At 53.3% G+C, this 27696-nt stretch overlaps 1 protein-coding gene across 3 annotated transcripts in view; it reads left to right on the top strand.

The window, feature by feature from the left end:
* Nucleotides 1-4238: 4238 nt before the first annotated feature.
* Nucleotides 4239-27696, top strand: part of ZBTB7C (zinc finger and BTB domain containing 7C) — a 165099-nt gene continuing 141641 nt past the window's right edge. For 2 of the 3 annotated variants that reach the window (XM_063321050.1, XM_063321049.1), the window contains exon 1: nt 4239-4415. The gene's annotated coding sequence lies outside the window, so the exon portion shown is untranslated. Of the gene's footprint in view, nt 4416-5262; nt 5273-27696 lie in introns of those variants that run through there. The other variant, XM_063321048.1, reaches the window with a different exon arrangement.

Genomic DNA, 27696 nt, shown 5'->3' with positions numbered 1-27696 from the left:
ATCAGTGAAGGAACACTCCCTGCATCCTCAACGTATAAAGAAAGAAAGAAAGAAAGAATCATATCTAGCTTTGTCCCTTGTTGAACCGGCAGCTCCAGATCAAAATCAACGAGCAGGTTATTGGAGTAAAGCAAATAATGTTGCAATGATAAGAGAAGGACCATTAGCTTTCTTGGCTGAATCCCGCACTTGAGCGGGAGCACTCGGACGGGCAGCGCACCGACACTTCAGAGGCAGCGGTGCGTACCTGTGATGGATGTGGAGATGTTAATTCGGAGAACACGCTTTCGGTACGCCTTCTCCTTCAAACGGGAATGGACAGACCCTCAAATAAACACCAGGGAAGCTAGGAGTGAGGTTTCCAGTCCGTGCTGGCTGGTATCTGCGGGTGAACTGAGCTACATCACACCCTGCCTCATGCAGGCTGGACCTAACCCAGACGGAGAGTGTCTTCATCCTGGCAAGAGCCCCACGCATGCTTTGGTGCCACCCTTCCAAAGTCTGGGCTTAGGGATTTCCCTAAGAGGGCCTTGAAGGCTTACAGAGCTGGGATGGAGAAGAGACGCACACATGCTGAAGCAACCATGCCACACTTGCTGAGAGGTAGCACTGGAGAGCTTTTACAATGTGAGTCACTCGCTGAGCTCCATCTCATGGCATATTAAGCAGCATGAATCAAAGACTGAAAATGCAGGGCATGCCTTGCCCTACAAAAACACCATCAACCACTTTAGTTTTTAAGTAATGATTTGCTATTGATTATGTGCATGAAGATGAGGTAGTTCCCTACCTCTCCTGCCAATTCCCACACTCTCAATCACATCACGAGCAAATGCCAGAGTCGAGCCCGCTCTAACAGAGCTGAGTTACTGCTCTTCGGAGGGGATAAACTGGGCACCTCAGAAATCTCTGGGACGATGCCTGAGGCTACCTGAGTTGACCAAAGAACTCCATAAGTACAAGTGGAACAAACATGGCAGAGGGTAGGGGTGGCCATGTCTTCCTGACCCTATAAACCACAGGCCAAAGTCTTCACAAGTCCAACAGCCACAAGAGCTGCCAGACATCCCTTGGAGAGCTGGGTAGGGAACACGGTCTAGAAGCAAGGTGCTCATGCAACATGGTTCCCAGGTGCTGCGGTGCGTTCAGGTTCAGTGATCCTTCCTGCCAAGGGAAGGTGAGCCGAGTGCCAAGGAAGACCACAACACAGGCAGTGTCCTCGCTGGCTGGGACATAGACCCGCTGGATCTGAAGAGGGTTGGCAGGGCCAGAAGCTGGTAAAAAGTAACAACCAAGAGTCCCAGGGAGGGTGAGGGGATGAACTGGGTCCAGAGTTCATGTAGGAAGAGCAGGAGCAGGACTGGGAACAAGGCTACAATGTAGGTCTGACACCGATCCAAGACACAGGACCCCAGGCAGGAGTACAAATAGGTGCTGCTCACAGATCACCTATTTGTAACACAGCTCAGGCAAGGTGCCCAGGCCTGAGCTTAAGTAGAGCCTCTGCGCTAATTAGTGGAGGATGCGTGGGTGGAGGTGAGGTTGGTCAGGGTAATCAAGGCCAATTAGTGCACTCAGGACCCCGACACAACTAGATGCAAAGTGGAGCAGGAAGTTATGTTTCTGTTTTATCCATTTCTAATCTCAGGCCAAGGTCGTCTTTGGTTTGGTCCCATCTCAAGTTTGCCCTGTGGCTGGGCGGGAGGAGAAGACAATCACAAGCAGATACAAGTGTCACTTTCTGCCCCGTGACATGTTGTGTCTAAAGCTGCTTTCCCCGCTAGCCTCTTGCCTGCTGTGCTGGTGAGTGTTTGCCAGACGAAGGCGTGCGGGAGTCCTTAGCGTACCTCTGGCTTGTGTCACGCACTCTCTCCAAGACGCTTGTGCTGCAGTGGGTTCGGATGCTTGGGAAGGCAATACCATCTCGATGGATTTTTGAAGGCAGGACGTGTACTAGGGAGATGAAGGGGTAGCACCACCTTGTTCATGTCAGCGTGTTTTACACGAGCTTGTTATTTTAAAAATAATCAAGTGCTAACTCTGGATCTAGAGAACAAGATAAAGCATGGGGTTTTTCCTGTGTTCCCTATGGAGAGCTTCTGTGGCTGGACCTTCCTCTCCAAAACCAGGTGATACAGAGGAGTCATAGTTTTATCACGCGAAAGCTCTCTGCGGTTCTTTGAGGGTTAGCCCCCAATCCTGCCCCTGCTTTCTGTTGGGAACAGCAGCAGAGAAAAGTCACAGCAGCCGCCCCTGCGCTTTCCAATTTAAACCTTCCCTTTAAATCCAAAAATGCACTAGTACTGAAAGATTTCCACTGAAATCGGAGAGTTTTGACTAAGTAACGCATTCAGAGTCAGATCCCAGGTTGGATCGGCAGTTAGCAATGGTTACACTCGGTCTTAGAGCAGAGATCCCAGTCTGAATCGCAGCATCGCTGTGCCAGAGTCCTCCACCTGAAACAGCTGGATTGCAGGACAACGTACCCTAAAGGAACAGCTGGAAATGGCGTTTCACTGAAAACATTTGATGAAAGTTTGCTGCATCCACTACAAAAATCCTGGAAAATAGCATACAAATATGCTGGAAATGTTCTAAATCCACATGGGAAGGACACCCCTCCAAAGAGCTGATATTGAGGGTGAAGGCTCAACTACTTAGAGTTTAAGCTGACAATGTTCTTCCATGACTCAGCATCATGCCGACTGTGCTCAGGGACCCGGTGGGAAAGCACGGAAGCCTGATGACGGGGTAGGCTGCCAGAGGAAATAAAAACAAACAAAAAAAATAATTCAAAAATCCCAAATACCCAGAACAACAGCCTGCCAAAGGAAACAACCAACAAAAAAAACCCCCAACCCTGCTGTCAGGACCTCGATATTTCTTCCTTTGGAATACCAGTTTTGGGACCAAGTTGATTAAATGTATAAAGGAGGCTTCTTGCTATCTGAATTTCATGGAGTGAGCTGGATTTACGTGCATTCTTTGCCAGCTTTCTCTGCAACTGTTATTCCCTCACAGCCCAAGCCTTGCGAGGGTGAGGAGTGATAGGGGACCATCCCTCAGTTTTGTCAGGTCGGCTTCGGGGATGATGTCGGTAGAACAAAACATGGGGCAGGTGGCACCCTCAGCTTGTGACCCACAGGAACATGGAAAACGATACTTTCAGGAAGTTTGGGGTTTTTTTTTTCCTCAGAAGAAAAACTTTTAGTTTAAATCCCCTTACCCAGCGCACTGGGGAATGCAGGCGGACGGGGGCAATTAGGAAGGGGAAGGGGAGGGGAAGCCGTAAGACATTCCCCACTGCACCGTGCCTGCGAGTGGGACCTGGGGGTCTTGCAGCGGGACGACAGTGCTGGAGCAGCGCTGCTGCTCTATATTTTGTTTGTTGTTTTTTTTTTTCCCCATCTAAGGGTTTATTCAGCTGGAATCACCTAATAGTCCAGGACATGACTGCTCGCTTCGCTCTTTCTCCAGAGGGCACGGCATTTCGCCCCGCAAACCCTCCCAGCGGCCGAGAAGGCCGGTAACCGGCCCAGGGGGGCTGAAGGTGGGCACCGGGCAGCTCCCCCTTCCCAACGGCACCGGCTTCCCCCAGCTCTGCCCGCAGTTTGCCGTGCCAGGCCCCCATGCCAGCCGGCAACTCTGCTCCCTCAGGCACGGCCGCGGCGGGGCTGAGGGGATGGCGCCTCCACGGCCCTCCCGCGCCCCGCGGAGGCCGCCCCCACTCCTGTTGGTGGCCGTTACCCGCCTCAGAGAGCCCCGGAGGGCCGTGAGGGGACGGCGGTGGGTCGTGAGGGGAAGGCGGGTGGTCGCGAAGGGACGCTGGAGGGCCGTGAGGGGAAAGCGTATGGAGGGGACGGCGGAAGGTCGCGAGGGGAAGGCGGGCGGCCGTGAGGGAACGGCGGAGAGCCATGAGGGGACAGTGGAGGGCTGCGAGGGAACGGCGGAGAGCCGTGAAGGGAAGGCGGGTGGGCGGGCGGCCGTAAAAGAACTGCAACCACCGCCTCCCGCCGCCCCGTCCCTGAGGCGAATGGGCGCGGCGCCCCCCCCCGCTCCCCCTGAGGCGCCCGCTGGCCCCGCCCCCGCCTCCCTCCCATTGGCTGATCCACCCGCCCGTCCGCCGCCGTGGCTTTGGACCTGTCAACCCCGCCGCGGGGAGGGGGGGGACGCACATTAGCCCCCCCCCCCCCCCCCCCGCCGGTCCCACGTGGCAGCGCCCGGCGCCCCGACGGGGCGGGCGGGACGGCGGGACGCCCCCTCACCCCCCCGCGGCCGGTGACACCCCCCCCCATCCCCCCAACGGCGGAGGATGGCGGGGGGGGGCAAGCCGAGGGGAGGGAGCGGGCTACCGACATCCGGGCCCTTCGCTCGCCGCCGCCAGCCGCGGGTCAGCGCCGCCGCCGGACGGGCAGGTGGGTTCGGCACCGGGCGGGGGGGGGGTGACCGGGGGGTCCCCCGCTGTCCCCAGCGCCCTCCTCCCGCCCCGCGGGGACGCTCCTGCGTGGGGCGGCGGCGGCTGCCTCCCCTCCCGCCCCTCCATCCCTCCCTCCGCCGGACGGGGGGGACGGTGCCCGGGTCTCCCGGAGGGGCCGCGGCACCGGCGGGTCCCCGAGCTGCGGCAGCACCCTCACCCCCGCCTTCCAGGTCTGCCGTTTTCCCCTCCCTCCTTTTTACCGGGTAGTTGTTATTAATAATTTTTATTGTTTTTTTTTTTTTTTTTTCTTCAGCAATTAGTATTTTTTTTTATTTAATTATTATTTTTTTTCCCTACGGTGGCAAAAACTTTTGCCGGAGTTGCCGCCGCAGCCGGCGCGATGCCGAGCGCTGCCAAGCGCCCGCCGGCTTAAGAGGATCGGCTTTTACTTGTAATTAAGGACAGGACGCGGAGGAAAGGGCGGGGGGCGGTTGTGTGTGACCCCATCGCGGCCCCTCTGCCCCTCGGCGGGGACCCGGTGGCTCAGGGTCACCCCCCCCCCCCCCCCCGCCCCCCCGCCTCCGGTGCTGGGGAGCCCTGGGTGGGTTTTTATCCCGGTTATTTACCCGGCTGCTGCCCGAGCGCGGTGGGAACTCGGAGGCGGGTTGTGGCTTTGGGTGGCACCTCGGGCGAGGCGTTGTCCCCGCTGGTGCTGACGGGCTTCACGCTGTGTCACCGTGTCACTTAGGTTTGCCTGGCGCAGGATCCCCCCCCCCCGCCCCGCACCTCCTCACCCCTCCCCGGATAACCTCTCGTCCTGCCTCCCCGGCGGCAGCACCGAGCTCGGGCGATGCGGTAAGTGCCGGCGTGGGAGCGGGGCTGGCTGTCCCCCGAGGGGGCTGCCCGGAGGATGGGGACCTGGGGGGCTGCCGGTGTGTCCCCCGCTGCCCAGGGACCCCTGAGCCTGGGGGCGAGCATCCCTGGGATGGGATCAGCGTGGGGCGAGCATCCCTGGGGCGGGTTCAGCGTGGTGTGAGCATCTCTGGGACGTGCTTAGCTCTGGTGTGGGGAGTGTGGGGCGAGCATCCCTGGGGCGGGTTCAGCCCCGGTGTGGGGCGAGCATCCCTGGGGCGGGTTCAGCCCCAGTGTGGGGCGAGCATCCCTGGGGCGGGCCCGGCCCCGGTGCGGGGAGTGTGGGGAGAGCATCGTTGGGAAGGGCTCAGCCACGGTGTGGGGAGTGTGGGGCGAGCATCCCTGGGGCAGGCTCAGCATGGGGCGATTATCCCTGGGATGGGCTCAGCCCCGGTGTGTGGAGTGTGGGGCGAGCATCCCTGGGATGGGCTCAGCCCCAGTGCGGGGAGCGTGGGATGAGCATCCCTGGGATGTGCTCAGCCCCAGTGCGGGGAGTGTGGGATGAGCATCCCTGGGATGTGCTCAGCCCCAGTGCGGGGACTGGGGGGCGAGCATCCCTCAGAGGTGCTCAGCGTGGGGGGGAGCATCCCTGAAATGTGCTTAGCCCCGGTGCGGGGAGCATGGGGCGAGCATCCCTCGGAGGTGCTCAGTGTGGGGCGAGCATCCCTCGGAGGTGCTCAGTGTGGGACGAGCATCCCAGGGATGATCTCAGCCCCGGCGTGGGGAGCGTGGGGCGAGCATCCCAACTGGCACGGCTGCCTTGCCACCTCCCGCACAGCTGGCAGGGGTCCTGGCATCCCCCAAACGTCCCCGCTGTCCCCCGTCCGCACACACCGCGCGGCAGGAGGGGGAGCTCGCACCGCACCGGCTGAAGGGGACGGGGGGAACCCTGCAGGACAGGGGACAGGCCCGGCCTGTGCGGGGTCCCGGGAGCCCCCCTCTGCCCCGAGCAAGGGGAACCCCCTTCCTCTGAACTCCCCCTATTCCGCCAGCCCTCGCCGCGGCTCCGGCACTGAATTTCCTTCTGCCCATATCGCGCTATTGATTGCTGAGCTGAACTTCCTCCCGAAATCATTAAACCTTAAAAAATTGATGGCACAATAGAGCCCTTTATTAGCCACATAACTTTTCTGGCTTTCTTCCTTTCTTCTTAATTTCTTTCTTTCTTTCTTTCTTTTCTTTTTTTTTTTTTTTTCTTTTAATCAACACAAAAGGGCAGAGCCTGAGCTCAGATTTGTGTCCTGTGTCGTCCCCCCCCGCCCCTCCTCCTCCTCCACCCCAGCCACCCATCAGCACAGCCGTGCCGGGCTATTTATTAGGAAAAACGGCAAAGAAGGAATCGATGTGTGCAGGTTTTTTCTTTTCTTTTTCATCACAGCCTCCTCTCTTTACAGCCTGCAGATAGGTCTATTTATTTCGGCTCTTATAAATAAAAATATTTGAATGGGGACTGTAATATTTTATTCCCTGTCGTGCCCATCCTTCGGTCTAACGGCGGCTGAGTTCTTGCTCGATATTAACTTACCATTTTAGTAACAGTTGAGTTTTCCTGAAGGAAATCCCTCCGGGCTGGCCATTACCGTGTCATTGTATAACACAGCAGAAAGATGGATTACCTGGGTGGATCTCCTCCAGCGTGACTTCTCCAAGTGACAGACTTCAGCTAATTCATCCCCGCTCCCCTTGCAATCGTCGGGGTGGGTTTTGTAGATTCTAGGGAATATTTGCAGTATCCTTCGGCGCGCGGTTGTAAATACAGGCGCTGATTTTCCAGGTGGGACTGTTGGCAGCATCCCGCTTCCTGCAAAGCCCCGGCTCCTGGAGGCAAGTCAACCCCTTGCGAGTTGTCCTTTAGCGGAGAAATATGAAGTTTTTACTTTTTTGGGTTATTGCGAGAGGTTTTGAGATGTGTTTGATGGGTTTGGATAGAGGAGAAAGGAGGCAAAAAAAAAAAAATAGTACATTTATATGTGTGGGTGTGTATGGGCGTAAAATAAATCGCACGGTTTTGGAGCTGATATAACGTTTTGTTGAAGGATCCCTTGGTGATCCTGTGCTGGAGTGAAAGTCACGTAGAGGGGACACTGCCTCGCTGCGTGGCCTTGGGCCAGTCATTTATCTTCTCTGCTGCAGTGTCGGTGTCTCCGGAGCCTGGCTGCCTGCGCTGCCCGCGTTTCCTGCTGTCCCTGTCTTAATGCTGTCCCTCTCCTCCCCACCATCCCTGGAGGTGTTGAAGGCCAGGTTGGCTGGGGCTTGGAGCAACCTGGGCTGGTGGGAGGTGTCCCTGCCCAGGGCAGGGGGTTGGAACTGGATGATCTTTAAGGTCCCTTCCAACCCAAACCATTCTATGATTCTATTTTAATTTTCATGTGGCTCTTGCACCCCCTTATTTTTAGGGCGTTGCATCAGGGTGCTAACCCTAGGGTGCAAAGCGTCCTCCCCCCCACAAATGCTTCCTTTCTGGCCCAGGAGCAATAGGTGCATCCCTCTGTGCTCTCCGTTTTCCAGGGGAATCCATTGATTCTGGGTAATGCCGACTGCCCTGCATGCCCCCCGTTTGTCATCGCTACGGAATATTGCATGCCGCTGCTGAAAACGATGAAGCTGTAAAACAAGACTAGCTCGGAGGGGTTTGTAGTTTGCAGATGACACCAAGCTGAGTGGTGCGGTTGACACACCTGGGGGACAGGATGCCATCCAGAGGGACCTGGACAAGCTCGAGAAGCGGGCCAATGTGAACCTCGTGAGGTTCAACAAGACCAAGTGCAGGGTCCTGCACCTGGGTTGGGGCAACCCCTGGAATCAGTACAGGTGGATCTAATACAACCCCCTGCCCTGGGCAGGGACACCTCCCACCAGCCCAGGTTGCTCCAAGCCCCGGCCAACCTGGCCTTCAACCCCTCCAGGGATGGGGCAGCCACAGCTTCTCTGGGCAACCTGGGCCAGTGTCCCACCACCAGTAAAGAGTTTCTTCCTTAGATCTCATCTCAATCTCCCCTCTTCCAGTTTAAAACCATTCCCCCTCGTCCTATGGCTCCCCTCCCTGATCCAGAGTCCCTCCCCAGCTTTCCTGGAGCCCCTTGAGGGACTGGAAGGGGCTGGAAGGTCTCCGCGGAGCCTTCTCTTCTCCAGGCTGAACCCCCCCAGCTCTCTCAGCCTGTCCTCCCAGCAGAGGGGCTCCAGCCCTCCCAGCATCTCCGGGGCCTCCTCTGGCCCCGCTCCAACAGCTCCGTGTCCTTCTGCTGTTGGTGGCCCCAGAGCCGGAGGCGACGCTGCAGGGGGGTCTCCCCAGAGCGGAGCAGAGGGGTAATTAAGCCTTATCAAAAAGTTCTGAGTTTGCCCAGACCGGGGCTTTGCAGTTACCAGAACCAGGTGCCTGAAGACTTATTTAGGCAGCTAAATCTCTGTGAAACCCTTCTCCTTCATCGCCCAGAGCATCCCTGCTGTCCCAGCCGCCCTCCCACCGCAGCAGCCCTCTCTCCTCGGCGGCGGGGACTCTCCGTTCTTTTCTGCCACGCTCCAGAAGCTTATACAATTTTTTTGGCGCTTTTCCCCGAAGTCATTATTCTGGGTAACATGGTTTGTTTGTTTATCCTTTTTGGTTTTAATCATACATTTATTTATTTTATTTTTATTTTTTTTTTATTGTGTCTGAAAAGCTCCAGGGCTTCCTTTCCCCTCCCTGCTCCCAGATGGTCGCCTGTAAAAAAAATAAAAAAAAGGAAATATTAGAATAAAAAAGGAAATAGTTCGGTTGTGCAAGGTATGAAGTTTGGCTTTTCCAGAGAGGATGTGGGAGAGAGAAAAGGAGGGGGAAAAAAAAGTGGCAGGTGTGTTTGGAGGGAAGGGTGTGCCCTGCCGTGTATTTTAAGCTCTGCTGGGTCCGTGCCACTCGTTTTGCAGCGTTCGGGTGAAAAGGGATCCGGGTCTCGCTCTGCTTTTAATCTCACCGCGACCAGCTCGGCGAAACAACCCTCCTCGTTCTTCTGAATCCGTCTCATTTATTTAATTAGATTTTAGTCCTCCGTTGTCGTCGTTGGGAGGAGGTGCGTTGGCTTGTTTACCTAAGCTCGTTGGCCTGAAAGGGTTTGCATTTTTTCTTTTGGAGGAGGAGGAAGGAGCAGGCGGGTGGGGAACGGTGGAGCTTGCCAGGCTGCTGGTTTCCTCTCCAGTGGATCTCCAGGAGCAAAGGGAGTCGCTGTAAGAGCGGGGCTCAGAAGAAAGACTTCAAATGGGTGAGGTGACACTGCCTGTTCCTGGTGGCAAGGAGAACCAGGAGCCAGCTCTGCCTCCAGTGCAGGTGGTGGTGCAATTCCCAAGGAGCAGGGCCAGGCTCTTGGCAGACCCCCATGGCTTGGAGGTCCAGCCCATGCTGGTGTCACCTTGGCTGCTGCGGCTCGCGGTGCCACCAACAACCCGTGGTGGTTGTCCACACGCGTGATCCTTCATGCAGTGTGACAAACATCTGGCATGGTTAGAGGAGGTGATCCAGGGCCTGGCCACAGATGTGGAGTTAGCCCACATTCTCATGGGTGCTGCTGGGCCACGTCAACCTGCTTTTGGACAACATGTTGGCTTCGTCAAGGTCAAGTGTGGTGCAGGTCTGCGCCTTGCCAGACCAGAGCTGGGATATTGCAAATCCACTCACCGCTTCTGCGTTGCTCACCAGCAGCAGAGCTTGCACGCCGCCTCGGGGCACTTATAGAGAAGAGGAGTGGTATGGGCTGATAGCATCTCATCCTGCCGGTCCATACAAATCAGTGCTGGAGCACGCGTTGGGCGTGCTTGTTGTTCCTAGAGGGAACAGGGTGGGTAGGGAGGCTGTCCCAGCAAGGACAGCTTTATCTGGGTCTGGCTTTGCAGAGGCGTGAGCTGATGGCCTTTAGTTGCTCTCGTTGTGGTCTAGGTGTTTTGGTGGGACTTGTGTCTCAATATGAAAGGTCTGTCTGAGGCTCCTTGTCCTACCTGAGATGGGGCTTCTGTGGTCCTCTTCTGGTTAAACGCTTAGACGGATGCTCTGTGGATTGGGGTTCTCTTTTTGTTTGTTTTGCTGGGGTTTTTCTTGGGATTTGGGGACATCTTCTGGTGTTACCTCCATTCTCCGCCAATGGCAGCCATGGTGCTTCCTTTTCTCCTGTGTGGTCTGTAGAGCTGGTGCTGCCTCTTGCTGCTGCTGTCAGGCTGCATATTGATAGCACGGCCTCAGTCATGGTTGGCACCTGAATGAATTACTGCAATACAAATAAATAAGGAAAAAAAAAAAAGAGTATTTGCAAGAGCGACGGGTTGGAGATCTAACATTTATGCAGAGCCATTCATCAGAAATGACGCCCAAATGTTCTATAAACCCTCACAGGCACGTAAAACGCTGCTCCCAGGCTTCAAGGCAGCATCAACTGTTTAATAACAAAACTACACCACAGTTCAGGACCTGAAATGCAGAATTACTGCCTCCACTTGGAGCTGCAGGGAAAATTTGCGTCCAGAAATAGGATGAATCCTATTAGAAACTGGCCAGGGCATCTCCTATGAACGTGACGTGGGCATTTGATTTATAGAATCATAGAATGGTTCGGGTCAGAAGAGACCTTAAAGATCATCTAGTTCCAACCCCTCTGCCGTGGGCATCTGCCAGTGGGCAAACCCAGCAGCTTTACGGCTTATCTCAAAGTTGTCACCTCTGCCAAGCATTCCCAAGACAGACATGGGTCCTTTTGGGTGGTGGGGCGAATGATGCTCTAGAAAGTCGTAAGTAACCTTTTGGAGTACTGATTTGCCGAGAAAAGCGGTGTCTCCCATCCTGTTGTGGCTACTTCTTGCAGATTTTGGGTCTAATGCAGGCGAGATTCACCAGTCTGCAAGATGGCCTTTGGCCCTGTAGGACCTCTTGGTCTCTGTTCCTGGTGGAAGAAGCCTTTCCAACACTGGCTGAACCTTCCCATTGCATCATGTTTAACAACACGCAGCACAGGAGGAGGTTGGGAGGGAGGAGAAAAGTTTACTTCTTGCCCTCTATTTTCAGTTTAACCCCCAAATGATATTTTTATTTATTTATGGGCTCAGGCCTTCTCCTTTCTCCAGGCTTTGCCTAGCGTAAGACCTGAAGATTTGCATGCGTGATCAAATCTGATGGGACTAAACAAATCAGCATTAGCAAATGTATGGACCTCAAGCTAATTGGCAGGTGACGAACTCCATGACTGCAACGAAGACGAGCCCTTCTGTAGAGCATGTTGTACCTTGGCACAGAGACACGAGCAAGAAGCCACTGGCAACTTTTAAATATAAATCCCTTCAGGGGATTTATTTTTAGGTTGCCTGGCTTTGTGATGAACGCACGATCAAAGTAAAACCAAAAAAGGGTGGGCAGGAGCAGGGTGACCTCAGCTAGGTCAGCAGTGAGCTTGAGGTTAAAATCCAGAAGATTCACTAAAATTGGTGACCATTTGCAGCTTGAGAATTAAGTTCCAGAAGTTAATCACGGTGATGCAAGAGAAAACGTTTCAGGGTATTCATTGTCGCTGTTAAGCATCTTGATTGTCAATTAAATAGAGGAGAAGAGAAACATGACTGATGATAGTCACTGGAGTTGCTCAGCGGGGATTTGCAGGCAGCGTTGTTATTGCATTGCCGTCTGCCGGCAGCGCTCCGCCTGTCAGCCCTGCCTTTATAAATCGTCCTTTTTTGGATGTTTGCAGCTTGGAGTATCTTTTAGGGGCTGGAATTTGGTACCGGGGGGCCTTGGTCTTCTCTTTAACCCAAAGGCACCGGGCGTTGGTGCGGACCTGGTGTTGGCCGGTGCTGTCGATTCATTAAATTTATCCCTGAGACTCTGTTTAAAAGTATTTCTTTTTTTTTTTTTTTCCCCCCAAGAAGACAAACACTTCTTGGCCAGCCTGTTGAGAAGCACGGAGACGCCATGTGAAATTGTAAGTGGGAAACAAGCAGCAGGGTTTCTTTAATGATGACCGTTTCCAATGATGAGGTTACAAACGAGCCCTTTGATAACGTGCAACTCATATGACGACACAGGAACGTACCGGGTTCAGGTCGTAAATTTAAAGTGGCCCACGCTAACGACAGGCATCGCAAAATAACCATCAAGCTGGAAATTAATTTAGGGTCAGTTTACAAATAATTGGTTTTATGATTCCCCTTCGAAATAGGAAAAAGAGGATCTTACCCTCATTTTTTTGTGATGTTGATGCAACTCGAGCGTCTCACTTCAGCAGCTTCATGCGTACGTGTACGGATGTACTCCTGCAGCACCGCCCGTGTTATTTTTTGATGCCTTTTTTAATGCCTTTTATTATGGACCGAGCTCACAACACTTCCAAGTGTGAGTGATTTTGTTCGCCTGGATAATCCATTGATTTTCAGGAGCAGACCCTCACCGGGGCTCTGCGTGCGGGGTTATTCTAAGCCCATTATCTTTATCGGGCTTTGAATTGTAAAGAAATGGCCGGCCATCCCTGTAAAATACCTGTTTGCTCTTGGTTTGAGTGTGCAATCCCAGCTGAAAGCGAGAGGTAGAAAAACTATCGCCTTAATACGCAGCGTCTAGGGTGAAGCAGGGAGGAGGAGGGTGGCATCTTCACAGCATCTTCACAGTGGCTTTGGAGGTCATCTTATTTACACCAACAGCTTCTTTAGAGAAACAAGTTGGAGCCTTTAGCAAAGCCCTGGAGCAAAGTGCCGTCAGCCCTGGCTGTGGATGGGCTGAGGGTGGTGGTGGCATCTCGGGGTTGGTGATGCTGAGCAGCCCTTCACACCGTAACCCGTATCGGACCTGGACCGCTTCCCCAGGATGCGCTTGCTGCAGAGCTGGGGGTAAAAAAAGATGCGATGCTGGAGCTATTTGTCCCACGGCCAAGCTGAATTGCTGGATCGCTTGGATTTTTTTGGGGGGGAGGAATAGAGGAAAAAGGCACTTTTGATTTTGAAACATGAGTAATTGGGGAAGATGCTGCTGTGCCAAGCACTGAACTTCCCTTTCAGCATCCGTGGATGAGCGTGCCATTGGGGTGCTCCTCTTCTGGGAGGCTCAAAGGCAGGAAAAGGCATTAGAAAGAAAGAGAGAAATCAAACCCCCCTCCCCTCCTCCAAGAACAAACAGAAAAGGAAATGAAAGTCATTGTCCAGTCTTGAGTTTCCTCTGTTTTGGCAAGAGTTAACGCAGCGTCGGAGGGGAAATCTGCTGTGACTTTCCATTGTTGCTGCCTAGGGATGCAGGATAAAGGGGACCGAGGTGTGGGGGACGAGGGTGGGGGATCGGGGCACCGGTGGCAGGATTTTCGGGAGATAACGCTCCTCTTCACCCAACCCAACTTGGCATGGTGATGCCTTCTTTGGTGGCATGAGTATGGACATCCTCGCCTTCACAGGTGGTCCTGCTGCATGAGCACCCTTCATGAGATGGACCTCGAGGGCCTGTTTTTGGGTGGAGGAATGGCCGGTGGGTGCATGGGGGTTGACCACTGGCTGGTTCTGAACCTCCTCTCGCCCATCTCGCCCTGGTGGTCTCGGTGCTGCTGCAATTTTGGCCCCGGTCCCTACTGTCTCTCGCCGGTGCCTCCCAGTTGCTTGGCAACCCCAGTGCTGTTAATGGGACTTAGTCATTCCCCGGTGCTCCTGTCCTCTCCTGCGCCTTCTCCTGCCTGCCATTCTCTGTGGGAATAGGAAAATGCCACACAGCCACAGGGGTCTGGCATGGTCCAAGTCCCCTGCCATCTCCCGGGCTCCCCAAAGTGGGCTCACAGCTCACCAGGCTCTTCTCTCCGTGATGAACTTCAGACCTCCGCAGTCATCAGAGGCGAAGAAGCTCTGCCTGGAAGAGTGGCTGCTTGTCCTTGGGGTCCGAAGCCCCAGGAGAGAACCTGGGGAAGGGCAAGGATCAGGGTCAAGTCCCCCATCCTGCTCTCTGTTATCCTGAATCCGTGCAACCCACCTTGTCCTCCGGGAGGGGCTTCAAACCAGGCTTGTTGTGAGACTCTTTTCTTCGTTATTTCTTCCCTGATTGGACTCTGCCAGGTCGTGTCTAGAGGTGAAAAGGGAGTTTGAAGAAATGTGCTGCCTCCAAGTTGGTGGGGATGGCTGGTCCTTCCCGATACCCTCTCAAGTCCTTGGAGCACATGCACTGTGGGTGAGGAATAAAGGAGTTTCCGTTGCGTCTTTTAACTGGATGTGCCAAACATTTTATAAGTTTCCAGACAGGCTGCTGGCATGCTTGCGTAGGGATGGGAGGGGTTCTCCATCGTCTTTAGTTCAGGATTGGGTGTCTTCCTGAAAAACGTGCTTTAGCTCTAATGTCACATCTGAGCTTCATGAGGCTCCGCTCTTCGGATTCAGGTGAGGTTAGCTCATCTTAGAGATCCCTTGTAGGTAAAATCCCGTGAATTTACTGAAATCTGGGATCAGTGACTGTTTTTAGCCCATACTTCTGATGGAAACCCGTATGAGAGATGGAACAGGTTGTTCAGAGAGGTGGGAGATGCCCCATCCCTGGAAACATTCCAGGCCAGGTTGGACGGGGCTCTGAGCAACCTGATCTAGTTGAAGATGTCCCTGGCCATGGTAGAGGGGTTGGACTAGATGGCCTTGAACGGTCCCTTCCAACCCAAACCATTCGATGATTCTATGATGATCTGGAGGTTGGGAGCGGAACTTGGAGACAGCCCATCGGCTGGACCGCTTATCAAACCAGGACATCGCTCCATGAGTCCTGAATTTAGAAACCGCATGCATGCAAGAACGGAATCTAATTGGCCAATTGCATACTAATTCATAGCAATTACCCATGCAAATTAGCTGCATAATTTTGCATTCGTTGTGTGCAGGCATTTATGCATAGTGTTTCCTGCAAAACGTTGGGATGGTTTTGTGCCCGCTCTGGATCTGGATGGGGTCGTCCGGGCTGGGTTGGTCATCCCGGTGGCAGGACAGGTCGAGGGTGTGACATGCTCAGGCATAAGAAGGAATCCATTTTCCCAGGGGATTTCCAAAGCCGTGCGGTTCCTTACCCCTGGAAAACTCCTTCACCTTCAGCTCGGTTCTTTTGATGGTTTTGGGGGAGAGCAGACATGCAGGAGGGGCATCCCTGAAACTGTTCTCGGAGGTGCTGCTTCTTTTCTTTTTTCATTTAAAAAGAAATGAAATAACGAGCGAAGCGGCTCTTTTTTTTTTTTTCTTCTCGTTCTTTAGAAAGCACTTAGACTTTTTAATCTCTGCCGAGTGTGTCATGGGCTGGAATCTGCATAGACCTGTGCCTGCTTCATTCCTGCCTGCTTTGCCTGTCTGAAGAAGTCGCTTTAGAGGCAGTTTGCTGCCTGCGCTATCCCAGAACCACCGTTATTGCTTCACGCTCCGCAGCCTGATCTGGGATGTAAATCTCAAGTCTCTTGCTTTGCCTTTCAACTCGCTGCATCCCGGAGCTTGTGCCTTGACAAGGGCTCTCCTACTGATCTCCAAAAACGTTCCCTTATCTCTGTCTGCATCTGTCTACTTCATAGCTCCGTGTGTTGATGGTGGGCAATGAAGATGGTTTGATATTCATCTAGCGCGCCCAGGATGCCACGAGGGTAGGAACATCAGGGTTTTCTTCCGTAGGCAGTCCCAAATAAACACCAAGAATATTTTTAGCCACATGACACCGCCATCTATGAGGTATATGTTGCAGTTTGGTATATGTTTTATGTATATTACGGGTATACCTTGGTTGCTCGGTCATCTTTAGAGCCCTATCTATGGGGGCTTCAGGAGGAACGGGGAAGCAGATCATTTGCACCTCCTCTAAAATAATCTGAAAAATGGGGTGCTGTATGTAATACAGCCGCGGTTGTGATTTTTTTAAGGTCATCTCTGTTGGAGCCCGCTATGCCTGGCAAGCGTAAAATAAAAACTAGGCCCGTTTTTTCCACGGCTGAAAATCCCCCGTGTTATTTTCAAACGTTGCAACAGTTTGTACTTTAAAGGCACCATTTTTGTAGAGCTTAATATCGCCTCTCCCGTCTTTTAGAATTGCATAGTTTTGCAAGAGATAATTGCCTATTTGGGAGACAAAAAAGCTAATTTCGCCGAGGGCTCTATTCTTTTTCTTAGCAAAGTTGCTCCTTGTTGGGAAGCGTCTTGCAAGTCATGTGTGTTTGGATGAGTCTGGAGGGGAACGAATGGGTGGACGATGTGCAGGTGTGGCTCGTAAAAAAAAAAAAACCAAAAAAACCCCAAAAAAACCAAACCACACACAAACCACTTATTTTTTTTTCTGCTGCTTCGGATACCACTGCTGGACACCTTTCCCTTGGCTGCTCTGCCTCCTCTCCTGCTCCACCTTGAGCTCCTGGGGACGGGGACATCTTTGTGGTTTTTGGCAACCGCCGTGGTGGGTTCAGCAGGGGATGCGCACGCCCAAAATAGTTGCAGTTGCACTTCTCTTTCGGTCTTAAGCTATTTTCGTTAGTATTACGGGATGGTTTTATGTCTTTCCAAATATGCAAAGCTTCAGACAGTGCAATCTGAAGCAAACGGCTCCACGCAGCCTTTCCATGCTTCCCCAGGGCTCCCCACATCGTGCTGGCCCCAGGGCTGGTGGTGCCTTGGGTGGCTGAGGTGGCTAATGAGTGTCTGGTGAGTCAAGTTCCCGGGGGACACCCAGGTGACTGAGGTGACCTGGAGGGCTAAATCTTCCCCCCTATGCTCAGGCATGTCCTCTCCTTCTTCCCTGTGTCGGGCATATCTCCACCACATTGACCTTCTGCTATGGGGCTTCCCCAGAGTCCATCACCAGGATGATCCCCACCTGCCCATGGGCTCTCCTCCACCCTCCCCACAGCTGAAGCTCATCATCTAGTCACCTCCAGGTCAGATCCTTCAACAGCTGAGCAAGAAGAGGCTCTGCTGCAGGCATGGCAGGTTGGCCAGCCGACTGTGTCTATAGGTTATCAATAATAATTCATGAGGAGCATAAAGGAAGCAGTGTATCTCCATGGAACAGCTTTTCTCAGGTGGATGAAGGATGGATGCCGGTGGCAGGATCGTGGTAGGTAGCTTTGGTGTGCGGTTGTGTTTGGGAAGGGGGCTGTGGTGGTGCTTCTGCTTGTTGCTGTTTTCTGGAGGTGCGGTGGTCAAGTTTTGCTCTTCTTTGGAGGTGGAGCTGCTCAATATGAGTTTTCAGGGAGGGACAAAGGAAAAGGGAATTCTCTTTAATCCAGGCTGAGCACTGCAGAGCCCCATGGGGGTGGTTTGCAGCCCCTCTCGGGCAAGATCCATGTGAAAGTGGCAAATCTTCAATCTTCCCTTTGGGGCTCACCTTGCTGAGGCAGTAAGTGAGGTGACTTTGTGCAGGCTGGTGTGACCTCACCTGAGACATCTGCCCCACTTCTCACCTTCTTCTGCCTCTCGTTTTGGTGTGCGGAAGGGCTGTAGCTCGCTGGGGCTGTCGGACCTGGCAAAGGCACCAAAAGCAATCCCCAAACCACGTGCTTGCTCCCAGCCCACCCTCCGCTTTGCTGGTGGAGATGGGGGCAGTGGTGGCATTGCACATTAACCCTGGAAAAAATGGATGGAATGGAAAAAAAAAAAGCCTTATTCCGTATTTGAAAGAGGAAAGAAAGAAAGGGGAAGCTTTGGGTTTTAGCGGGCGCCCAGAGAAACTGGTACAGGGTGTCTTGCTCTCCTGCAGGCATCCTCTGTGACCGGGGGCAGGTTGCTCAGGTGTAGCATTGCTGGAGTTATCACGGCTCACGTGGACGTAGCCGAATTAGCTGGATTCCAGTTAACAGGGAGCTGCAGCCATGCGTAGCTGCGGGCTTCCTGAGGTTGCTGGGTGGCTCTGAGAGCTGGGGCTGGGGTCAGTGGGATGCAGGAGGAGCATTGGTGTCTGTAGAGGGAGAGCAGACCCTGAGGTGGGCTCAGCGCTGCTTTGGGCTGAAGGGATGCTGTGATGTTTGACACCAGCTGAAGATGGACGTGGTGGCTTCTCTTGTGTGCCCCGTGCTTGGTAGGGCATGCTCATGGTCTTGGGCAAAGCCTGGGAAGCAGTGATCGGTGTTGTCTTCTAGGTCTGGGCAGCTCTGCTCTGCCCCAGGAGGTCCCCGTGCATGGGTAGGGTGCCCTGTGCCTCCAGGGAAAACCAGCGCGCAGCTCTTCCTGCACCCTGGTGTCTTTTCTCCATCATAAGCTTTGAGTACCTGGACTGAGGTTGGACCAAGCCTTGGATGTGTTGGTGACTACATTTAAGCAGGAGATTTTTGAGCCGTGGTGTGACGAGTAGAAAGCCGGGGAGTCATCCTGGACTCAGCAGAAACCTTTTTTACCCTGTTCAGCCTAATTGTCCTCACTGTCCCTCCAGCTCCTCCATTAGTACAGAGGAACATCAGCTGGGGTTGCCTTCCTATCTGATATGGGTTCTTCTGCTGGCAAGTTGGCTTTAGGTTATCAGCTTTTTTTTGAAGTCCTCTTGAAGTCCCACCAGAGTGGATCTGTCCCACAATATTCACCCTTCCCTGACTCCTGTGCTACTCGGTCCATCTTTTGACTTAATCTTGCCTGAGGCCTTTTGAATTGCCCATGGGATGTAGGAGGAGAACTTGTGTCTATGGACAGTTGTTTAGTTGGGGTTCCTGTGGCGTTTTCTTTTTAATAAGATGTACCATCCGGCAGCAGTAGAGGTTTTTTTGGTTCCTTCTTGACCTTAATGTATAAGAAAATGGCATTTGTGCCTTGCTTGTTTTCATTACACCTGAAGAGAAGAGTGAAAGGTGGCTCAGACATGGAGGTAGTTTTGGGTGAGGAGTAAAGCATGAGTTCTGGTCCTCTTACAGGGGAGGACATGATGGATAAAATACTGAAACAATAGGAAAAAAGAGAGATATGGGAAAAAATGTGTGATGCCATGGGGTGGGGCTTGAAAGAGTGGTTGGGCCTGTGGGAGATGGTTCGTGAGCTGCAGGTGAAGGATCTCACCTGGAGGTGGCTGGAGGATGAGCCTCAGCTGTGGGGAGGGAGGAGAGGAGCCTGTGGGTAGGAGGGGTGGGGGATCATCCTGGTGGTGGACTCTGGAGAAGCCCCCCAGCATGAGGCTGATGTGATGGAGTGCTGTCTGAGATGGGGGAGCAGGAGAGGACATCCCTGAGCGAGGGACACAGCAAAGGTAAGAGTGAACCTCGTGGTGTTGGAAAACACCACGTTTTTGAGCTTTTCTTTGAAACGATGAAGGTGAAAGGTTTTTACGACTTTATTTTTCGGGTGAGCGCAGCTGGGACTCTGCTGTAATCGCAGCCCTTTGGGAGCTGGGGGCGGGGCAGGGGGGGGAACCACCAGCGTTGGCCACCACGGCCGGCGTGCTTGGTGGCACCTCGCGCAAGGGCAGCCTGGGCAGGGCTTGGAGGACGCTGCCGCCTTCTCCCTGCTGGCGGCTCGCTGCGAGGAGCAGCGGAGCGGAGCGTTCCCATGCCCTGGCTCCGCCGGCCGGCCGAACCCCGCGCCGGCTGGCTTCCTGGCCACGATTCCTCATTAAAAAGCAACAAGCGGGGAGAAACCTGGGGAGCGTAAAAGTACAAGCCTGATGCTAAAGCGAACCAGATGCCGCTCGGGCCGCGATGCCCCGTGGTCCGTAGGAGTGAGGATACGGGGGCGGCAGGGAGGGGAGAGGAGGGAGCAGCACAAGCCAGAATAATCCCTTTTTGTGTTTTGTTTTGTGTTTTATTTTTTTTTTTCCTCTCTTCTGAAGCGTTTTGGTCTCGCCCCTGGACAAAAGCAGGATAGTGCGGTGTGTCATTTCCTCCCCCGGCAGCTATTCAGCGTGGCACGGTGTGGGCTCTGCCACCCCCTCCCCTGCCCTGGGCACAGATTGCTCCTTGTTCCAGTTGTCTGTACCACCCAGGGTTTCCTTTCCAAGTTTTCTCACACCCTTTTATAGCTGCGCGGAGGAAAGCTTTAAAGCCGCGCAACCAAGGAACCGAGTAGGCAGGAGGGATATCTTTCAAAACCAGGCGTGTTCCTCTGCCGAGCCGGGGCGATGGAGGTGGGCTGGGTGAGCTCTGGTGGTGCCCTGCCTGGAGAAGATCAGGTTCAGCCCTTAAATAAGCTCCTGTCTCGTAGCCAAGAGGGCAGCTGCTCGCGCACGCCGTGTATCGATGAGTCTTTTAAAAATGAGAGCAGCTGCATTTTTTTTCAGGTCCCGATCCGGGCGCGGAGGCAGAGCGGGAGGACAGGATCCCGAGCGGGACGGATCTGAGCTGGAGAGCACTGGTTGCCCCCTGGCTGGAAAGCTGGTTTGGTGAGGCGGCCCTGATGGTGAAAGCATCAAATCCGGTGGTGTCTCGTCCGTTTTGGGGACAGGGGAGAAATCCAGGTTTGCTGATGGGGCCGCGGAATCGGCGTGAGGCTGTCCTCTCTATTTTTCTTGAGCTGATCAGCAGCTCATTTCACCAAGGAACCATCCCATGGGCAGGACCTTCTGCCCTCACCAGTCTGCTTCGGTGGCAATCAAACGGGTGGCCTAGAGGCAAGCAGCCGTTCATTCCAGCCCTTATTTAGCATGCGATAAAAGACGCCGTATACCTTGTCTTCCCATCGATAAGCCGTATATTACACAGAAGCGGTGCACGAGCCGATGCCTTTGCGTCAAACGAAGGCTTCTCGCGGGCTCCTTTCCGCTGGAATCTCTCGGCCTGGATGCCGGATCGCCGCTCGAAGGATGGGGAGCGATACTGTTCAACAGTAATTGGTCACTGAATTATTTAGCTGCACAATTGCTGTAGCAGCAACGACCCCAGCGAACGCTTAACTTGCAATTGCCTCGGCTGGGAAACAAATACAGGGCGCTGCAAACTCCGTGGAGCCCGGAGGCAGGATAATTCTGTAGAAACTGCATTTTTTTTTTTTAAAAAAAAAAAAAAGCTTACAGTTATTTTGTCGATGATGGCCCTGTGCAGTGGAAAGTGTATGCTAATCTCTGATCGGCTGCTGCCTTTTAATGTGTGAGCTGAATTCTGCTGCTTTTCTAAGGAAAAGGTAACGTTAATCCGTTGCAGGTTCCCCAAATTAAAGGGCAGTGTCTTTCTGCACCTTCTGAATTCAGCAGCGGTCGCCGCAGGTGCGGTTGAGCTGTAACTCATGGGCTCCTGACCTGGGGTCCCTGCAGGAGACGGGCTAATTGACAAAGCGGCCTAACTTGGCAAGCAGGAAAAACCCCACCAAAACAGGCGCTTCGTCCCCCAAACCCGTGTTGCGGTGGCTTGAAGCTGGTTGAAGACCACCAGCTCTTTCCGCACGCGGTTCAAGACCAGGCGTTGCGGTGACGACGCTCTTCCTGCTCTAGGGCAGAACCTCGCTACTCGTGGATTTTTCTCCTCGATTTTCAGCTTGGGAAGTTGAAAGCCCTCTGCCTTTCAGGCGCGTCTTGAAAACCCACCAGCCGAAAACCCGCTCTTGGTTATATTTGCCTCCAAATTGCTGGCAGGAGGCTTTGCGCGCTGATCGCTCTGAGTACCAACTCCGCCGCGAGTGCAGCCCGTCATTCAGGGGACTCCCAGTTCCTCGTCTGCCGAGCCGTTTCTCCTGCCCCTTTGGTGTCTGTGTGTGTAGGAGCATCTAAGAGCTCCCTGGTGACTCTTCAGGGTTTGCTTTGAATTGGCCTGCGATCTGCCGGCTTAAACGTTGTTCTCCCGCGTAGGTGCCGCCTGCGTTCTCAACGCGGCGCTCAGGGAAGGATGGCGTGACCCCGATTCCTCGTGTTAGACGTTCTTCTCTTTGAATGAAAAGCCCAAAGCTACGTTATTTTGCTCCTGGGGACGGAGGGCAAGCCGGGGCGGGGTGGGGAAGAAAAGGAGGTGCGGGCTGTTTGCAGGGTCGTGTTCGCAAGCCGCTTGTCCCAGCAGAGCCTGGTGTTTGCTGTGGGATGGGCTGTTCCTTCATCGCTTCGTTATTCGAGTTCGTATAGCACTGAGGAATCGGGAGGTTCCCCTAATTTAGGGATGGAGGTGGCCATACGAGCAGCAGTGGGTCTCCATGAGCGTCCCCAGGGACCAGCAGCTGAAGCTTTCCCATCCCGCCGCGTAGACACGACCGCTGGTAGATGCTCTGATGACTTTTCCAATCGCGGTTTGATTATTGCTATAAATCCGTTATTGACTTGCCGCCGTGCCTGGCAGACCCAGCCCCGGAGCAGGGCTCTGCTTCGCTACGCGGGGCATAAATATTCTGCTGAAATGTCCCAAAGAGCTGATTTTTTTTCTACTGCCTTGCTCCTGTCCGGTCCCACGGCAGGAGGTTTGATGCTCACCAGCCTAGGTTTGCTTTTCCTTGTCTTCGCGCCATTCTGTTGACGCCGTGTAAGCGGCAGCAGGATCCAACCCTGTGCTTCAGACCTTCCCATAGCTGCATCTCGGGGAAGATTAATCTTCCTAATGGAAGCCGGGCTTGTGACAGCTGTGACTTTCAAACCTTGGTCTGTCTCGATACCGAAGAAACCAGGGAGATCTGGAAGGCTCGTAACTTCCTGAGCGAGTGATGTGTAAAGCAAAATAGTTGTAATTAACTTCAAAGCATGAAATAGTCTGTCTTTCAAGCAAAAAAAAAAAAAAAATAAAAAAAATTCCTCCCTAGGCTTGCGTTGAAAATGAATGGTTTTTCATGTCACGTTAGCCGTGCCTTATAAAAAAACAAAAAAAAAAGGTATTTTTTTTTTTTTTAATTCTGAATTGTAAGAGGTAACAGATAATGAAGTTCTCCCTTTCATAGTAACAGCGTGATTCTGTCACTGGGGCGAGCTGCTTGAAGCCTGCGTGTTTGGAAACAGGGTTTAAGTTGTGTAAATCAGCGTGCGGTCACTTAATTAAACACAATCAAGGCTTTGTGGGTCCCTGAAGACGAGCGGCATCGAGTAAGGGCCGGGGCAGCAGGGCTGATGCTGGTGCAGGGGATGGAGGTGGAGCCTTTTGCATAGTTCCTATGTCTCTATGGGACCCGCCTTGTAGCTGATAGAGGCGACCACGGTACATAAGGATGGAGAACGTGAGGGGACCATAAGGAGGTTTAGACCTTGACTATCTCCCCACGTGGATTGTTTGGGGCTCTGCGTGGACCCCATGCAAGCAACCCAAGCTTGAAGGATTTGGCCGTTGGTTTCTAAGCACCGTCCGGCAGCTCTGGTTTTGCTGCCCCATTGTCTCCTTCCTGCACGGAAATGCTGGGTGAGGAGTTTCTTCCGAAACAAACCCCGCGTTGGCAAGGCGGCCCCGTCTCCATTTCATGCACCCTTGCCTTCGGCTTGGGGCCTGAGCTTGCATCCCAGGAAAATAATACATGTCCAGGAGGCCAAGACAAACAATGTCTGCCTGCTTTTTTTTATGACCTCTTGTTGTTCCTCCCAGCCATCAACACTATTCCCTTAATAAAGGACGTTTTAATCTCCGTAGGGGACTTCCGTACTTCTCATGGGTAAAGCCAAGGCAGTTGGCAAAGGGAAGACGTGGAGAGACTGGGGGCTCCTGCTCTGTGCAGCTCTTTTCATGGCAATGTTTTGATTTAGATGGTTATTCCAGTTCAGAACTGAGGAGGATGAGCATGTTTTAAACTGAAAGAGGGGAGGTTTAGATGAGATATTGGGAAGAAATTCTTTACTGTGAGGGTGGTGAGGCAGTGGAACAGGTTGCCCAGAGAAGCTGTGGCTGCCCCATCCCTGGAGGTGTTCAAGGCCAGGTTGGACGGGGCTTGGAGCAACCTGGGCTGGTGGGAGGTGTCCCTGCCCAGGGCAGGGGGTTGGAACTAGATGATCGTTAAGGTCCCTTCCAACCCAGACCATTCTGTGATCCTTTGAGAAGGACTGTTAGATTTTAGTGGGAAATGCAGGCACTGGATTTTGATGAGAGGCGAGATGCTACAGCTGATAATCGTCTCCCCTGGGACTAACCCAGTGGCTGGTCTCAGCCTGGTGACTTCAAGCGCCGACGGTGGCCCCACCACCCCAGGGCCCTTTGAAAACCCTTCCAGGAATGTTGGGTAGGTGCAAATAACTCATCCCAACACTGGGGACAATGGCATCAATGCTCTACTTGAAGCCCCAACTCCTCGCATTGGATGCTGGTGTGGGTTGTCCGCTTTGGCCGGTGGAGTGAAGGGGAGAGCAAGATGCTCTGCTGCCTTCATGGTTTGAAGGAGAAGCTCAGAAACTTGTCCGCCATGCAGACTTAGAGGCAAAGAAGTGATTTGCTTAAGCCATGGGAATTTTTTTTGGAAACTGCCACAGGGGTTTTGAACCTCCAGGGCTTGCAGTTCCAAGTGTGACAATTAAAAGTTTGGGGTATTTAGTGAGCTCTGCATAGCTGTTTTTCCTCTTTCATAGTTCCATCATACCTTCTAATTAATTCCCTTTAATTGCTTTTAATTTCCTTTCCTCCTTATTTCTCCGTCCGTATAACTAGTGCTGTCATCCTTTTAGTTTGCCTTTCATGTTGGAGACTCTCTGTTTGATTTCGTTTCACCCACGTTGTGTCTTGCAGCTATTTCATTCCTGGAAAGCTCCGTCTCCAGAGATAAAATCTAAGTGGATTCAGAGAACCTAAAAGGATCGCATGCTTCATGGCTTTCTCTTTAGTAATAGATAAACAGAGCGTAATAAAAGATCCGTCCTCCTTGGAAAAGGGCCATTTTCCATCACCTGTATTTTTGTGGTACCGTCATGCCATGGATGCTCTTAGTCACCGGTGACAAGATAAAGAGCCTCCTGGTATCTAACGCTGACGGGTGTCTGAGGCTGAAACGGGCTCTTAGGATGACACACTGTCTCGCTGTATTTTGATTTACTCAGCGCCGCCATCCTACCCAGCAGCCCCCCCCAAATTCCCACCGCTGGGACAGCCGGCAGCGGGGCTGGCACCGTGCTGTCAGCCGTAATCCATGCCTGGACAGAGGGGACACGGGGAGGGTGGCAGATGGTTTTTGACCTGATGAGGATCTAGCCCGTTATTAAAATTTTGACATTTGTCTCCGATAGCTCTCGGTTTTAATGTGCGCTAAAGGGCATGGTGCGTTTTGATTTGAGGTACTTTCCGGCCCGGTCAAAAATAAAACATAAAAGTAAGCAAAACCTCTGACAAATGCTCAGAAGAGTCCTAGACGCTTGGATCTGGCGCTTGGCGGGTGGCTATCAGCAGAGCTCTGGGGAGCTTGGCCAATATACACCATCTGAAGAGCTGGCTGAGGGTAGGGGATCATATATTTGAGTTTTCTACACCATCTCCCTTCTTGAGTGGAATCGGGTTTGCTTTATCTGATCTAACCTCTTTTCCTGCTGCTCCTCCATTCCTAATGGTATTTAAATGCCGTATACTCCGTGCTTTCCGTGGTCCAAAGCCACCAGGCCTTCAGAACCTCCTTGGCAGTTTTCCTCCCATCTGCTGAAGGATTTATGTTTCCAGCGCTATCGTTTAATTGCCTCCAAGGACCGCAGGAGTAAGAGCGAGCAATGCTCCGAGTACAGAGCTACGTTTCTACGAGGCTGCGTTGGTGCCCAGCATCAGGCTGTCTATCAAAGGTGTTGGCTGGACAACGTCCACTCAACAGAGCACGTCTTTGGAAGAAAAAATGACCAGCAGCACCTAATTCCTTCTGGAATTGTCCCGGTTGTCTAATTTATATTGTAATGCTGGTAAAGCCCTGGAGGAGTTAAAGCTGGGATCACGAGGAATGTGGTCAGGAGTCAGCCGGGGACTTTGGTGGTGAGGAGACTCTTGGTGGGGAGCAAAAGGTAGTGCAGAGCACCAAAGGTCTGTCCTGGCTGCCGCGGGTTGAGGACATGCACCTACAGCAGGGTCGGGTTGTGGGCCAGTGTGGTGGAGAAATGTCTTTGGACTAATCCAGGTGCCGGAAGGAAAGAAATAGCTGAATTTGGGTGGAAACCATGATTGTGGAAGGACCGGTGGAAGGAATGTGGTCCTGGGACTTCAAGGTGCCGAGAAGAGAGGTGCTAGAGACAAACACATGTTCTGCCACCAAAAAAGCTATCTCGTGCTACCTTGAAAGTTTAGTATGGATTATTATTATGCTACTACCAGTGTGAATAGTAGTAGTAGTAATAATTTAGCTTTGCAGGGTCCCCAGCCAGTCCTCCCTGAGTCAGTTCTGGTGAGTGGCTGTCACGGTGAGGTGGTGCAGCAGGTGGATGGGAGATGTTCAGGGCTGGTCTGTGAGCTGCAGGGTCTGGTTGTGGAGATCTCAGCAGCTTTTAAGTCTCCCTTTTATAGGGTGGCGTAGGGAAGTCTTAGTGAGCTGTCCCTCTCTGACAGGGGAGAAGATTTACAGCAAATACTGCTCTGTCCAGGTGGGACCAAGCTATGGCCAGGAGTTGGTGGCTGTCCCCACTGTCTAGGAGCCCGGGACCAAAGTGGCTCTTGGCCAGGCCGTCGCCAAGATGTAATATTTTGCAACAAGCTGATCCGAGGGCTCTGCACCTTTGCATTTGGGAGTGAATCATCCTGGCGAGAGCCGCGAGCGAGCGAGCCATCTCCGGAGGCACTGAGGTGGCATCACTGCAGGTTGCTGGCAGCCCCAGGCTGGGTGGCAGTCACGGGGGAGCCTTCTTGTCCCCGTACGGTCTGGGCACGTCTTCATGGCTGAAGCTGGGGCTGAGATCGGTGGGGCTGAGGGAGAGCAGCCCACTGCAGACTTGGCCCCTGGTCCCGAGAGCAGCCTCTTCTTTTTGGGACTCTGGGTAATCAGAGAATGGCTTGGGGTGGAAGGGGCCTCTCAAGGCCATCTAGTCCAACCTTCCGCTGTGAGCAGGGACGTCTTCCACTAGACCAGGTTGTTCAGAGCCCCGTCCAACCTGGCCTGGAATGTTTCCAGGGATGGGGCATCTCCCACCTCTCTGGGCAACCTGGGCCAGTGTCTCACCACCCTCAGCGTGAAGAATTTCTTCCTCGCGTCTAGTCTGAATCTGCTCGCTTTTGGTTTAAAACCATTACCCCTTTTCCTATCCCAGCAGGCCCTACTAAAAAGTCTGTCCCCATCTTTCTTCTAGGTCCCCTTTAAGTACCGGAAGGCCACAATAAGGTCCCCCCGGAGCCTTCTCTTCTCCAGGCTGAACCCCCCCAACTCTCTCGGCCTGTCCTCACCGCAGAGGTGTTCCATCCCCCTGATCGTTTTTGTGGCCTCCTCTGGCCCCGCTCCAACAGGTCCAAGCAGCACGGCGATGGTGCGGTGGGGAAATGCCTGTCTCCCCTGTGGCTAACCTCTCCCTCCAAAAAGGCACCGCAAGAAAGTTTTGGGGAGCCAACCTTGGACTACCACCCATCCAAGAGCTTGGCGGACCCTCCATCGCCTCATGAGCGAGGCGGGGGGAGCTTTATTTCCTCGGTAGGAAGCCGGGT

This window comes from Chroicocephalus ridibundus, chromosome Z (genome assembly GCF_963924245.1).
Source record: "Chroicocephalus ridibundus chromosome Z, bChrRid1.1, whole genome shotgun sequence".
NCBI lineage: Eukaryota > Metazoa > Chordata > Aves > Charadriiformes > Laridae > Chroicocephalus > Chroicocephalus ridibundus.
This window is presented reverse-complemented; position numbering and strand designations above follow the sequence as displayed.